Source organism: Delphinapterus leucas, chromosome 2 (assembly GCF_059928025.1).
Source record: "Delphinapterus leucas isolate spDelLeu-1000000601 "Yukka" chromosome 2, BTC_Dleu_Yukka2, whole genome shotgun sequence".
Classification (NCBI taxonomy): Eukaryota; Metazoa; Chordata; class Mammalia; order Artiodactyla; family Monodontidae; genus Delphinapterus; species Delphinapterus leucas.
The window spans coordinates 41,770,233-41,784,765 of NC_143130.1; the positions used below are offsets into that span (position 1 = coordinate 41,770,233).

General features: G+C 45.0%; 1 pseudogene; it reads right to left on the minus strand.

Moving 5' to 3' along the window:
- Positions 1–14,091: 14,091 nt before the first annotated feature.
- On the minus strand, positions 14,092–14,191 carry LOC115803947 (U6 spliceosomal RNA; annotated as a pseudogene).
- Positions 14,192–14,533: the final 342 nt, after the last annotated feature.

Here is a 14,533-nt window from a genome sequence, read left to right on the forward strand (position 1 = left end):
GTGGTAGAAGCCGCTAGACCCCTCATTGGGCAGGGACTGAATGGAGAAAGACAAGAAGTTGGATCTTTGTGGGCTGCCCATTACAGAGATAACAGACCCAGCTTTTCCTTGGCTAAAAGGAGTCGGAGTGCCTCACTTTCCCCAGCGTGAGTCCTCTGGAATTGTGTGGGTATTTTACTGGCCATCTCTTCTGCGGGGCAGGACTGGCCCTGGCCCAGCACATTCTCTGGAGCTGGCCCCCAACCCTTCCCTGCACAGGACAGTGAAGCCTAGGGAGGGTGTGGTGCCCACTCCACCCGCTGGTCCGGGGAGCTGGGGTTAAGGTGTTCCACTGGTTGGCGATTCTGGCTTCACCAGTGTTCTACCTGAGTCTGTTGGCTTCTCCGAGTCAGGTCTCTAAGTTGCAGAGCACTTTGGGCACTGCTGACAGGACAGTGACCAGAACCCCTTAGGTGGAAACAGCAACTTTCAAAGAAATGGGATGAAATCTTATTAGTTACTGGCCCTAATGTTGGGACCAGGGGAAATGACCCTTCTAGAAAAAAAAAAACTTTAAAATTCCCACAGGAGGGTCATGAATGCTCATGTCAGTATTCATTCATCAGATGCTCTTGGTGAGAACAAACCACACCCTCATCTGTGAAATGGGGCCATATCTGACATATATCCCAGGACACGTGGGGTTAGTGAAGGACAATTCAATTCAAGGACAAATATTAATTAGGTAATTAATCTTTGTAATGAAGGGAATGAATGTTTATTGATCATCTAGTTTGTAACGAAACTAAGAAGCATATAATAGGCACCTTTTGTGTGCCAGACACTGCTTGATACCACGGCCTGGCAGGTGGCTCTTATTACCATTTTACACACTAAGAAGCTGAGACTAAGAGGCCTCCCAGGTAGTGAATGAGTGCAGGTTGGCATGACTCCACACTGCCTACCTTTACAGGCTGCAGAAAACCCAGCACGATGGGAAAGCATTTGGATACTTTAAAGACCGTGTTGAGAGAATCAAAGGACATGAGTGTCTGAAAGCCCTTGGTGGCATATGGACGTTCCCCTATTCAATGCAGGAGTCTACACAAGGGAACTCCTTGTGTAGTATTTCTGATCCTGGTTATCTCTCCTCTGCTCAAATACTTTGTAGCTGCCCACTGCCTTTTCCAGGCTGCCTGACCTGGTCTGCTGTCATAGGCAGGTTCTAACTTCTCACTGCTCAGAGTAGTCTACAGACTAGCACAGTCAGCTGGGAGCTTGTTGGAAATGCAGACACTCATGCCCACCCCAGACTCAGAATCTGCATTTTAATGAGACCCCCCAGGTGTTTCCTATACCTGCTGATGTTTGAGAGGCACTGTGCTGGCATTGTTCAGCAGGTTTACTCATTACAGAACAAGAGAATCTCTGAGCTAGGAAGGGCTCTTAGAGAAGGTTGAGGACAACTTTTTCTGGGTCTTCACTCAGCCTGGGACTGAGTTCTAGGGCAGGGCACTGGAGACATCCCTCCTAGGATGCCATGGCTCCATAACCCAGTAATTATGGCTGTGTGTCACATCACCCCAAAACTTACTGGCTTAAGACTCATTTACTATCCCTCATGGTTTCTATGGGTCAGGAATTTGGGAGAAGCTCGCCCAGGCAGTTCCGGCTTGGGCTGTCTCATGGGGTTGCAGTCAGATGTCAGCTGCAGGCCCATCATCTGAAGGCTAGACCCAGGCATGAGGATCCAGGTCAAAGGTGGCTTACTCACATGGCTGGCGAGTCGGTGTTTGCTGTTGGCTGGAGGCCTCAGATCTTCTCCATACAGGGCCTGCTGGTGGAGCTGCCTCATGGCATGACACCTGACTTCCACCACAGTGAGTGATACAAGAGCACAAGGGGAAGCCACAATGCTTTTATGTCCTAGCTTTGGAAGTCACACATGGTCATGTCCACTGTAGTCTATTGGTCACATAAGGCCAACCCTGTATTAGTGTAGGAAGGGACATACAAGGGTGTGAATACCAGGGCATGGGGATCGCCGAGAGGCATCTTGGAGGCTGGCTTCTACCCTCCATTAAACTGACTGTTAGAAGATGGCCAGTCTCCCAGTCCATCTAACTGTATCATCATGTTATTGTCCCTTACATGGTGATACCATGTAAATGCCTCACTAAGTCCAAGTGTAAGGTGTTTTCAGAATTCCTCTGAAGCATCTCTCCAATACCCCTGTATGAGTAAGGGGTCTAGCCTGCTCTCTGGGACAACACATCTGTCTCAATTTCTGCAGGACAGGCTTCATTTAGCCCAAGGGGGTTTTCATATCATCCCTCTATGTCTCTCCACACAGCAGAATGCCCTCAGGTCCTTCAACTATTTCCCAAAGGAGTTTCCTTCTGGCTTCCTCACTCTCTGGAAACTCCTGTTTGTGGATGCCCCTCAAATGTGTAATTCCCAGCATTGGATGCCCAGGCTCAGCTGTGGACTGACCAGGGCAGAGCCAAGACAACCTTTCCCTCTCACCGTTAGGGCATTCTGCTCCTACTGGCACCACCAAAGATTGGTGAGTCTTTGAGCTTATGCTTTTGGTTGATATTGAAACTTGTGGACAGTTGAAACCATCAAACTGTTTTCATGCTGGCCACCACGAAAGGGCTTCCTGTGTATCTCAAGCAACAAAACAGGGTTGAGGAGGGGAAGGTTCCCTGTATGTCCAAGAGCATTGGATGTGAATCCCATGTCTGGCACAGAGATCTTGGGCAAGTTTTGTAAGCTCTCTGGGTCTTGGTGTTCTCATCTGAAAAATGGAGCTACCTTATGGAATTGTTGTGAGAATTAGAATGAGCTAGGATGTCAGCACCTAGCAAATGATCTGGCTCAAGGTGCAAGGTAGTTAGTTTTCTTCCCTGCTGCCCTTCTTTGCAGTTTGATGTCCCTGAATAAGTGCATTCTCTTCTGTATGCTGGTTTCTGGGTTTGTAAAAGAAGCTAAAAATACTCACCTCATAGGAGTGTGGCAATGATTAATACTATATGTAATGTGTGTAGAAAACGCTGTGATCCTTTCTGGAAGCAAAGGGCCATAGAAACATGATAGAGAAAAGCGTTCTTATTGCAGAACTGGGCCGGGGAGTGGAGTCTTCTGAGAACTAGTGGAACATTTGAAAAGTGCCGTTTTATTTCTTTAACACCGTGCGAGTGACAAACTCAGAGGGAAGTGGGGTGTTACCGTGTTGGTTTCTACCATCATGGTCATCATCATCGTCACCAATTACAAAAACACTTTTCAAGCAGGTCTGGGGGAAGAAGAGGTGTAGAAGGATGCTTCCCTAGGTAACTCCAGGCCCCAAAGCTCCTGAAAGCCTCCCCATCTTGCCTTTTCCCCACCCTGCATCCTATGGGGCACCTCCCACACCCGGGCCTGAGCTGAGCTGGCTCTTCTCTGCTCTTCCCTTTATTCCAGCCATCAGAGTCTTTGGGGACTGACCACCCAGCCCTTGTCACACTGGGCTTGATGTTTTCATTTTCTTTCACTGGTAAACATTGTGTCATTCTGGAAAAGTTTTCCTAGATTTTTACGCATAATAGTACAGATACAAAATATGTATAAAATGAACAAATATGGTACCCCACAAACAAATGCTTGCTAGAAATGAAATATAAGAGGAACAGACAGCAACTCCATAGTTTGGAAATGATCTGCTAAGACACAGGCATGACTTTCCCCCACAAAACTTGGTACTCATTTGATATACGGTGCTGGAGAATAGTCATCTTGACATTTTGGTTGTTTCTCCTGATCTATTTGGTTTTTTAATGTGTATGCCTTCAAGAGGAGAAAACCAGAATATATAAGAAAACTCAGAATATGAGAAGAAGTCTTATTTACGTAGATTACCTTTTATTAGGACATTTACTTGTTAGCATTTTAATCATGAAAGAGTCATAAAAATAGGCATTAAAAATGCTGGAGGGTTCTCTGACTGGTCTCAAAAATCCCAAGTTTAAAAAAATGCGATTTCAGTTTCTTCATGGGCTAGCGCAGCCTCATCATCGTGATAATATTTATTGGTTTGTTTGTTATTTATAATATTTATTATTGTGGTAAAATATAAGTAACATAAAATTCATCATTTTAACAGTTTTAAGTGTTTAGTTCAGCATCCATCCCCAGAACTCTTTCATCTTCACAAAATGAAACTCTGTACCCATTAAATAGTAAACTCCCCGTGCCCTCTCTCCTTCCAGCGCCTGGCAACCACCACTCTACTTTCTGTCTCTGAGTTTAACTACTCTAGGTACCTCATATAACTGTAATCACACAGTATTAGTCCTTTATTGACAGCTTGTTCATTTAGCCTAATGTCTTTAAGGTTCATCCATGTTGTAGCAGGCGTCAGAATTTTCTTTATTTCCCAGTAATATTTACTGGGTACTTACCCTACGCTAGGCCCTGTGCTAAGTGCTTTGTTAAACCTCACAATGATCCTGTGAGGTCTTGTTGCCTCCATTTCACTGATGAAGAAACTGAGGACAGGGAAGTTTAGTAAGCTGCTCAAGTTCATGTAATTGCTAAATGGTAGAACCAGGCATCTAATCCAGGCCGCCTGGCTTCAGAGCTCTCATACTTAAAGAAAATGTCAGTATCAGTCATTTATTGAGCACCTATGTGCTTGGTACTAGGCTAGGCATTGTACCATTCCCCCCCCTTTCTTTCTTTTGATATGTAATTTACATAGAATAAAGTACATCTTAAGTATGCACTTTATTCTATGTAATTGTTTTACATCGACAAACACCACTGTAATCACAACCAAATCAGGCTGTAGAACATTTCCAGCTCTTTAGAAGGTTCCCTTGTGCGTGTTCTAGTGACTACACCTTCTCCTGCCCGCTTCCCCCCTCGGCCCCTGCCCCAGGAAGATCACTGTTCTAACCTCACTGACAGACCAGTTTTGTCTATTTTTTACTTGATAGAAATGGGATCTTCACATGAGTACTCTTTTTTTTTTTTTTGCGGTACGCGGGCCTCTCACCGCTGTGGGCTCTCCCGTTGCAGAGCACAGGCTCCGGACGCGCAGGCCCAGTGGCCACGGCTCACGGGCCCAGCCGCTCCGTGGCATGTGGGATCCTCCCGGACCGGGGCACGAATCCGCGTCCCCTGCATCGGCAGGCGGACCCTCAACCACTACGCCACCAGGGAAGCCCGAGTACTCTTTTTTTGTCAGGCTTCTTTCACTCAAACCAGAGGCAAACTGGAGAGGGTGTGGCCCACCCAAAGGGACAGCCACTAGCCAGCTCCAACTAAATGTTGCCATTCAGGAGTTCAGGCTCAATGTTGCTGGGTCATGTAGTAGTAGTAGTAGTAATAGTAGTTATTATTGTTGTTTTCCTTGAGAAGCCAAATATCTAGATTTTTATGGAATATCAAATTATGATTAATTTGAAAAGTTATAGTACATGTCAAAACACTGAAGGATAAGCAAAATTCATCTATGAGTGGTTGGATGAATACTATGGTGATGGCAGTGAGAATGGACAGGAAAGGACATCTGAAAGGAAGAATCAGAGACCCTGGATCTTGAGGGAGAGAGAGAGAAGCGAGAATGAAGAATGGCCTCGGGACTTCCCTGGTGGTCCAGTGGTTAAGACTCCATGGGGAACTTAAAAAAAAAAAAAGGAATGGCCTCAACCTTCTGAAGCTGAATGACTGGGAATGGGGAGTCCCTGTCAAGAGCCGGGCAGTCTGGAAGGGCAGCTGTCTTGAGGAGAAAAGACAGGGAGTCCCCTTTGTAGCCAAGTTGGGTTTTCCGAGGTGGAGGGACATCCAGAAGGAGGTGGCCAGCAGGCGGAGAGGAATGTGGGGCTGGGGCTTGGAGAAATGCTTGGCCTGAGATTCCACACGTCTGCTTTTAATATAAGATCAGGGAACATTAAATTCCAGTCGACAAATGCTAAAATATACTTTAATTTCATACTGTAACTAATTAAGGGAGAGAGTAGAAGGGCAGAAAAGAGGGAGGAAGAGAGGCTGCTGGAGAGAAATGCGAGGATGCGCAGAAACAGGAAAGGAATGCCAGAGACCCTGACGCACCAAGGAAAAGCGATGCATGTAAGGGGGTTCTAGAGAAAAAGAAATGTGGACAAGTATCAAGCGGTGAGCTTCCATCAGCCGTAGACAAAACTAGGGTTTGACTGCATGACAGCTGCATCTTGTGGCTATTAGGACCTTGTAGCTAATGAATTTTTAAATTCATTTTTTGAATGACTATTGCATTTTTGCAGCTATAAGCACAAATACAATATGAATCTGATGCTTCGTGGCACTTACTCCTAGGCCCAAATAAATGAGATCAACAGCTATGACCTTCTTATATACACTGGCCAGATCTCACCATGGAACCATGGCATCAAGTCCACCTTAGGTCCCAGATCAAGTCAGAAGTCCAGCCCTGCAGAAGTCACCCCAGCCTTCCTGAGGATCCCTGGCTTAATAAGGGCATGTATAGCTCAGGCTAGAAGTTCTCCACAGAGTTGTGTCAGAGCCAGTTTAACCTTTGAGAGATGAAGAAAAGAGACATGGTAAAATTCATTCAGCTTAGGGGGTGGTGTCATTTAATTGTTGTTCTTTCTTGCCTCCCATCTTCCACAATTGAAGGAATAGGACCATTGAGTCCCACTATTGTGCCTACAGAGTAAAATGGACGACCAGGTCCTAAGTTGTGTGTGTGTGTGTCTGTGTGTGTGTGTGTATGTGTGTGTGTGTGTATGTGTGTGTGTGTGTATGTGTGTGTGTGTCAAAGGAATAGTAGCCATACAGCTACCAAAGGGACACTTACAATTGAATTCAAAAGCAGAAAATTGACAAATGAGAGTGACTTAAAGCCATAACAAGCAAATATGTATATATAAGAAAATTAATACTCAGTAAAACTCCCTGATTGACAGGTGATAAATGACAGATGCAGAGGAGAGAATGGTTAGCATTGAGTGGGGTGAATCAGGGAAGACTAAGAGGGCAAGGAAAGTCTATGAATATCTGGGGGATAAATAAATAGAAATTACAGTGGAGGGGCAGAGGGCTTCCTCCCAAAGTACCCTCAGTCTGCAAATCAGTTGTTGCCTGTGCCCAGGTGAGCTGGGTCCCACTGCCTGTCCAAATCTCACACCCGTAAATTTTCTCCCCATCACTGGCCCCTCTGCATGCCTTAGTTGGAAACGTGGCTTTTCCAGAGTCAAAAGCCAGAGCACAAGGCCCCTATTCACCCCGCTGGGTTTGAAATTCTCCTCCGAAATTCCTTTAACTGCAAACGCCTTCTCCCAAGTACACTGTGCATCTTTTCAAATTTCAGACATAAACAGCTGTGTAGCCCCACCTGGCAACCCCCTCTCACCTTCCTGATAAAAATAGAAGGGACTCAGGTGGGGAAAGCCGTGGGCACAGTGGGGTTTTGTGGATCAGCTGTTTGCACGAGTGTTCCTGACCCCTCTGCCTATTTTGGGAAGGGGTTTCTCTCGGGGAAGCTTGGAGCTGGATTCTTGGGGGATTTGTCATCCCTGGCACCTTGGCCCCTTCCATTCCGGGCCCAAGACGCATCTCTGTGGTTGTGTGTTTAACTCTGTGTCCCAGGGAGAAACACCTTTACCTGTGGTTATTGGCTTGGGTGTCAACTCTGGTGACTGTGGGGGATGGAAAAAGTGGTGGCAAGAAGTGCGGGGAAGCAGCTCGTTTGCAGAAGCCACTGGTGTGAAAGTTGTCACCAGGCCCCCAAGGCAGGCACCATGACCCCACGAGCAGGTGAAGGGCTTTTAGAGGTAATAAGCTCTTACCTTGTACACTTGGTTCCTCTGTATGGGACAGGGGTGAATGAGCAGTGCAGGGCGAACTGGCAAGTTCCATGAGATTGGCCTTATGTGAACTGTTCTAGGTCCAACTGTACCGTTTACCAACGATGTGACTTTGAACCTCAGTTTCCTCCTTAGTAAAAGAGGAATTTCAATATTCCCATAGAAAGATGCAGATGGGATCCTGCTGCTTCTCTGCTTACAACCATCCAGTGGTTTCTGGTTGCATTCAGGACACCACGGCCAACAGAGCTTGAGCAACCTGGCCCTGCCTCTCTCACCTCATCTCCCCACGAGTCACCTGACTCTTCCCCTCTGTGTTTTGGCTCCATTTCATCTTCAGATTGTACTTTATTATTTTTTTTTATAGATTTATTTTTGGCTGCGTTGGGTCTTCGTTGCTGCACGTGAGCTTTCTCTAGTTGTGGTGAGCAGGGGCTCCTCGTCGTTGCCGTGTGCGGGCTTCTCATTGCGGTGGCTTCTCTCATTGCCAAGCACAGGCTCTAGGCACGCGGGCTTCAGTAGTTGTGGCGCGTGGGCTCAGTAGTTGTGGTGCACGGGCTTAGTTGTTCTGTGGCATGTGGGATCTTCCCAGACCAGGGCTTGAACCCATGTCCCCTGCATTGTTAGGCGGGTTCTTAACTACTGCGCCACCAAGGAAGTCCCTCAGATTGTACTTTAAATATCAGAGAGGCCTTGCCTGACCACCCAACTTCTCTGCCTCCCCCAGTTTCTATTACGGCATCTCATCCCTTCCCTTCCTGGGCTAGACCACGCCTTGCTGGTGTGTATTTTGAGCTGTTTACTTGTGTAGTGTCCACCGCCCTGTCTCACCAGACTCTGAGCTTCAGGAGGGTAGGGACAAATATCGTCAGCTCCCATCTCAGTGTGGGGCATTGCAGCCTCCCAATCGATATTTGTTGAATGAATGAGTAGGTCTAGTTTGCTCTCCTTTGTATCTGCTGTGTCTGGCACATTTAGAGAATCTAGAAGTGAATCATAGTAACTCATATGCGTTGAGCACTCTGTGTTAGGCACTGTTCTAAGCGTTTTGTGTCTAGTAACTCATTTAGTAACCATAGTAATCTTACTGTTTGTTAATGGCCCTCACAACTTATTCCTGTTTTACAAAAAAAGAAACTGAGGCCCGGAGAGGTCAAGCCCCTTGCTAGTGAATGGCAGAGCAGAGATTCAATGCCAGACAATTAGGTCCCAGAGATTGTGCCTTTAACCTCTCACCATCCTGCTTGAATGAGAAGTGAGTGAAGGAGAGCAACTAGCTCATTGCAGGGGCTCATAAACATTCAATTATCCTTTCCCCCTCCCTGTCCACCTGGTTGAAAGGGTCAAATTAGAGCTATATAAGACAGTAAAGATGTGTAAGGTATAAAATCTCTAAGGGTGTGTAGGGTGAGGCCTCTGTACTGATCAGCCAGGAGAATTTCCTGGGCAGGGTGGGGTTAGGAGAAGTCTAAATGACAGGAGAGAAGGGTGATGACAGGCCAAGGCCATGGGCTGAGGCTTGAGCTGGCAAGGGTGGGGAGCAAAAATGACTAGAAGCTACAGATCGCATGAGATAGCAAGTTAGACAATTGATGGGAGAAGAGGAGTACCGCTGAGATGCATTAGGACGTGAAGCTGAAGATGGTGACCCAGCAGGGCCGTCAAGTCAGGACCCACAGATGGGAGTTCTCCTTTTCCAAGATGAAACCACAGAAGATGTAAAGTTAGTTTTTCTTTAGTCAAACCTGGCAAGAAGTGTTCGAGCTCCGTAGTCTGACGTCAGACGTCAGTTCATATGTCATGATTCGACTTCTGGCATTTGCTTGGCAGCCTAAAGTTTGCCACCTGTAGCTGCCTAACCCTGACTCTAACACTGTACCAGAATCTACCAAATCCAGAAGAGTTGGCATCTTTGACTCAGAGAAGATTATAGATTTGGAGTCTTCAAGCTGGGCAGGATTATGTGGAATCCTTACTCTTTCATTGTATTAGGACTGAGGTGTTGACTTGGACCCCAAATTAAAAGTGGATGATGGGGAAGCAAAGCAGCATGGGTCACTGGGAATAGTGATACTGAACTTGTTCTGTGCTGGTTGACTTTTGGCCCATGTTTCAGTCAGGATAGGCTGGGTTATGCTTCAGTAACAACAGTCCCCAAATCTCAGTGAGTTGAAATAACAAAGATTTAGTTCTTGCCCACGTTCACTGTGGATAGTTGGGAGCTTTGCACCAGGTCATTATCCTCCAGGTCAGGCTGATGGAGCAGCCACCATCTGAAACATTGCAGGTTTCCATGGCAGAGGGGGGAAGAGAGCCCTGGAATGTTGTATATCAGTAGTTAAATGCTCCAGGCCAGAACTGGCACACGTCACTTCTGGTTACAACTTACTGGCTAGAACTAGTCAGGTGATCCCATCCAGCTACTGTGGGAGAGGAAGTGTAATCCTATGTGCCAGGTGGATGAAAAGGTGGAATATTGTGAAAGGCATGATTACTGTCTCTAGTCAGTATCTCAGTGGTCGAATAAGGTTTGGGTTCCACCTGGCTATTTTGGTCCCTGGGATCCCTTCTTTAGGGGTCAGAATATCTCCCAGAGTAGGTAAGGGTGATATGATGCGTGGGGGGCTGGGGGTGCAACCTGGATGGCCCCATTATTGGATCCTTGTTGCCAGAACAGCCTTCATACTCTGGCAAGGGTCTTGGACATTTGGTGGAACCCCATTTAGTGCCCATTTGCCTGTGGTCTAGACCCACTCTTCTGGAAAGAAAGGAGGGCAGCCTCCTCCTTGTGTTCCTTACCTGGGCATTTGGGACCTGGAGGCCCCACTTAAGATGTGTTCAAGTCTTTGACACAAGGTGGTGGGTTCAGTGTGCTTGCCAGGGTGAGGGCTCCTCTTCACTCTAGCATTGTTAGCTCTGCAGAAGGCCCCTTTCCTTCCCTGTGGCTTTCTTCCTTTTCTTCTGGGACCAGATCTTGGAGGCCATTGGGCTCTCCAAAAGGTGGAGGCATCACTTGAGTTGGTTGTGGTCTTGCCGGCTATTCCCATTTGGGGACCTCTTGCAGGCTTACCTGCTCAGCTGGTCAGTGAGGAGCTCTGATGACACCTAAAAATGATACAAACAAGGAATGATTATAAGAAAAGAATGGAGCATCTTGTGCGGTGACAGCAAGGATGCAGGGAGGCATACCTGGAGCCACAGGGCTCCACTTTCCTAATCGTGGCTTGGCCCTGGCTCCAGGAAGCCTGCCCTTCCTCACTCAGCAAAGGAGGGAGAAGCTTCCTGGCTTATTGGGACAAGGGGAGGATATAGGCTAAGAGATTCCAAGCTGTCACCTTAGACAAGGCACACAGAACAAAATCCAAGGGTTTGTGCTGGGACTAAGGCCTGAGAAGCCTCAAATTGCTTCATTTTTGGTCCAGGGAAGCCATGGGGCCTTGGCCTGGGTCCATCCGTGAGAATCTAGGAGTTGAAATACTGTGGCCTGGGAAGAACCAGGAATGGGGAGTGGAGGTGGGGATCAAGAGCCAGGTCATAGGAGAAGGCCTAGCCATCCATAGCACCCCTGCGCTATGTAAGATAGGGCTCACCTGGAGGCAGGTAAAGGCTTCATGAGGAACCAGAGCTAGAGAAGGTGCAGGAAGGGACCAATGATTCAAGTCAAAGAAGTAGAGCCCTGGGAACATGAATGCCTGGCTGGAGCTGTGGATTGGAACCTGGGGTGGTGGAGTCAAGAGAAGGGACAACCAGGCAGCTTGTCTACAACAGGGGCCTTATTGAAGGTCATGTCTTGTCGCTGGGGCTTTGTTGGTGACGAATCTAGAGAAGGCATTGGCATGACTGGCACATGGCATAGCGTGGGCAAAGGACAGGAGGCAGAATAGAATGCCTGGAGAGGCCACCCTGAGTAAGCTTGACTCAAATGGGGAAGGGGCCAAGAAGATTCAGGACACACTAAGGGGTTCTGAGCAAGAGGAAACTGGCATTGATATTTCTGCATGTAAAAACCCTGCCCCATTGTCAGGGTCCAGCTCAAATGCTACCCCATCTAGAGAGTTCTACCATAATCTAGGGTCAAAATATACCTTCTTCTATGATTCTATATCTGTCAGTTCTTGTCATAGGTGCCTTGTGCTCGAGTTAGTTACGGCTGTCTCTCCCAACAGCCTGATCTCTCTGTGGACAGGACCCCACCTCAGGGGACTCCCAGCTCAGCACCTGGCTCTCAGGTACCTGAGAAGCCAAGGGGAAGGCAGCAGGACATGGTGGGTCCTTTCCCCATCTTCCAGAGTGCTGCTTCTCCAGGGACGTTCCAGGACCACCTGCCTTCCAGGTACTTGGGCTGTTTGTTTAGAATTCACCCCAGACTTGCCAAATCTGACTTTCCAAGGTTGGCCCCCCAAATCTTCACTTTTTTGCTTTCTTTTAAAATTACCGTTGGGACTTCCCTGGCTGTCTAGTGGTTAAGACTTTGCCTTCCAGTGCAGGGAGTGTGGGTTCGATCCCTGGTCAGGGAGCTAAGATCCCACATGCCTCGTGGCCAAAAAACCAAAACACAAAACAGAAGCAGTATTGTAATAAATTCAATGAAGACTTTAAAAATGGTCCACATCAAAAAAAAAATTAATGTTAATGAAGCATAATTTATACATAACAAAATGTACCCATTGTAATAAAGTTTGATGAGTTTTGGTAAATTTACACAGTCATGTAACCATCATTTCCATCATGATATAGAGCATTTATTTCACACCAGAAAGTTCTCTTTTGCTCCTTTGCAGTCAATCAACTACCCCACTTGGCTCCAGATGACCACTTCTATTTGTTTCTAGAGATTTGTTCCATAATTTTATATAAATGGAAACTTGTGATGTGGTAGGTTGAATGGTAGTCCCAAAGATGTGTCCTAATCCTTGGAACCTGTAAATGTTACCTTATTTGGAAAAAGTGTCTCTGCAGATGGGATTAAGTTAATGATTTTGAGATGAGGAAATATTTCTGGATTATCTGGGTGGGTCCTCAGTGCCATCACAAATATTTTTATAAGAGAGAAGTAGAGGGAGATTGAATACCACACACACACTGGGGGAAATCAGTGTGAAGACGGAGGCAAAGATTAGAGTGATGTGGCCATAAGCCAAGGAATACTGGCAACCACCAGAAGCTGGAAGAGGCAAGGAATGGAATCTCTCCCAGAGCCTCCGAAGGGAGTGCAGCCATGCCGACATCTCGATTTCAGTCTTCTGGCATTCAGAACTCTGAGAGAATAAATTTCTGTTGTTTTAAGCCACCAAGGTTGTGGTAATTTTTCACAGCAGCTTTAGGAAATTAATGCATGTAGTACGCAATTTTTTGTGTCTGATTTCTTTTGTTCAGCTTGATTTTAATATTCCTCCATGATATTTGTGTTCATAGTTCATTTTTCTTATTTCTAGTCGTATTTCACTGTATGGATATTCCACAATTTGTTTATTCATTTTACCTATTGATGAATATTTGAATTGTTTCTAGATTCAGAGTATTATGAATAAAGCTGTTATGAACAAGTTTCTGTGTGTGTGTGTGTATGTGTGTATACATATATTTTATTTCTCTTGGGTAAATATCAAGGGGTGGAATTGTTGGGTTATACTATAAGTATATGTTTAACTTAATAGGAAACTATCAAGTTCTTTCCCAAAGTGGTTGTACTATTTTGGATTCCCATGAACAATGTACAAGAGTTCCAGTTACTTCACGTTCCCACCAACACTTGATTTTGTCAGTCTTTTATTTATTATATATGTATATGTAATAAATAAAAATATATAATTCAACTTTAATTAAAAAGTTATGATCTATATATTATATATAATCTATAATAAATATACATATTTATGCTAGAGTTAGTTATAGGTTATATTTAATAAATATATATGTACTATATATAATAAATATACTGAATATATGTAGTACACACATAAATTCCGAAAAACACTTACTTGTTAAAAAAATGCTTCTTTTTTTCCAAAAAAAAAAAGTTAAAAAGTTCATGATAAGTGATGTACAAAGGTGATACTTTAATGTTACCGGAAGATTGAAAATACTAGTAGTTTTAACTATAGAAATATCTAAATATGAACCAAGTGATATTTAGTGTAAAGTGTAGATATTTAGTGAAGCGTAAAGTTGTAGACTTGAAATCTTTCATTTTTATTTTCTTAAATTTTGTGTTAAAAACCAACATAATTCTTCAAATGTTATTTCACAAATGTTATGGTCAAAAAATATGGAACGCTTCCCAAATTTACATGCCATCCTTTCATAGGGGCTGTGCTAATCTCTGTATCATTCCAATTTTAGTACATCAGTCATTTAAATTTTAGTTATTTAAATGAATGTATAGAGGTACTTCACTGTGGTTTCAATTTGCATCTCCCTAAATAAGCATTTTTTGGTGTGCTTATTGGTCATTTGTATATTTTTCTGAAATGCGTGTGCAAATCTTTTGCCCATTGTGTGTGTAGGAGGTGTTGTTTAATTTCTTAGTGAACTTTAAGAGTTCTTACTGAACTTTACAAGTCCTTTGTTGAATATAAATATTGCAAATATTTTCTCCCAGTCTATGGCTTTCCTTTTCATTTCTTTGACAGTGAATTTCAAAGAGTGGAAGTCTTTAATTTTGATAAAGTTCAGATTTCCGGTTTTTTCCCTGTATAGTTAGT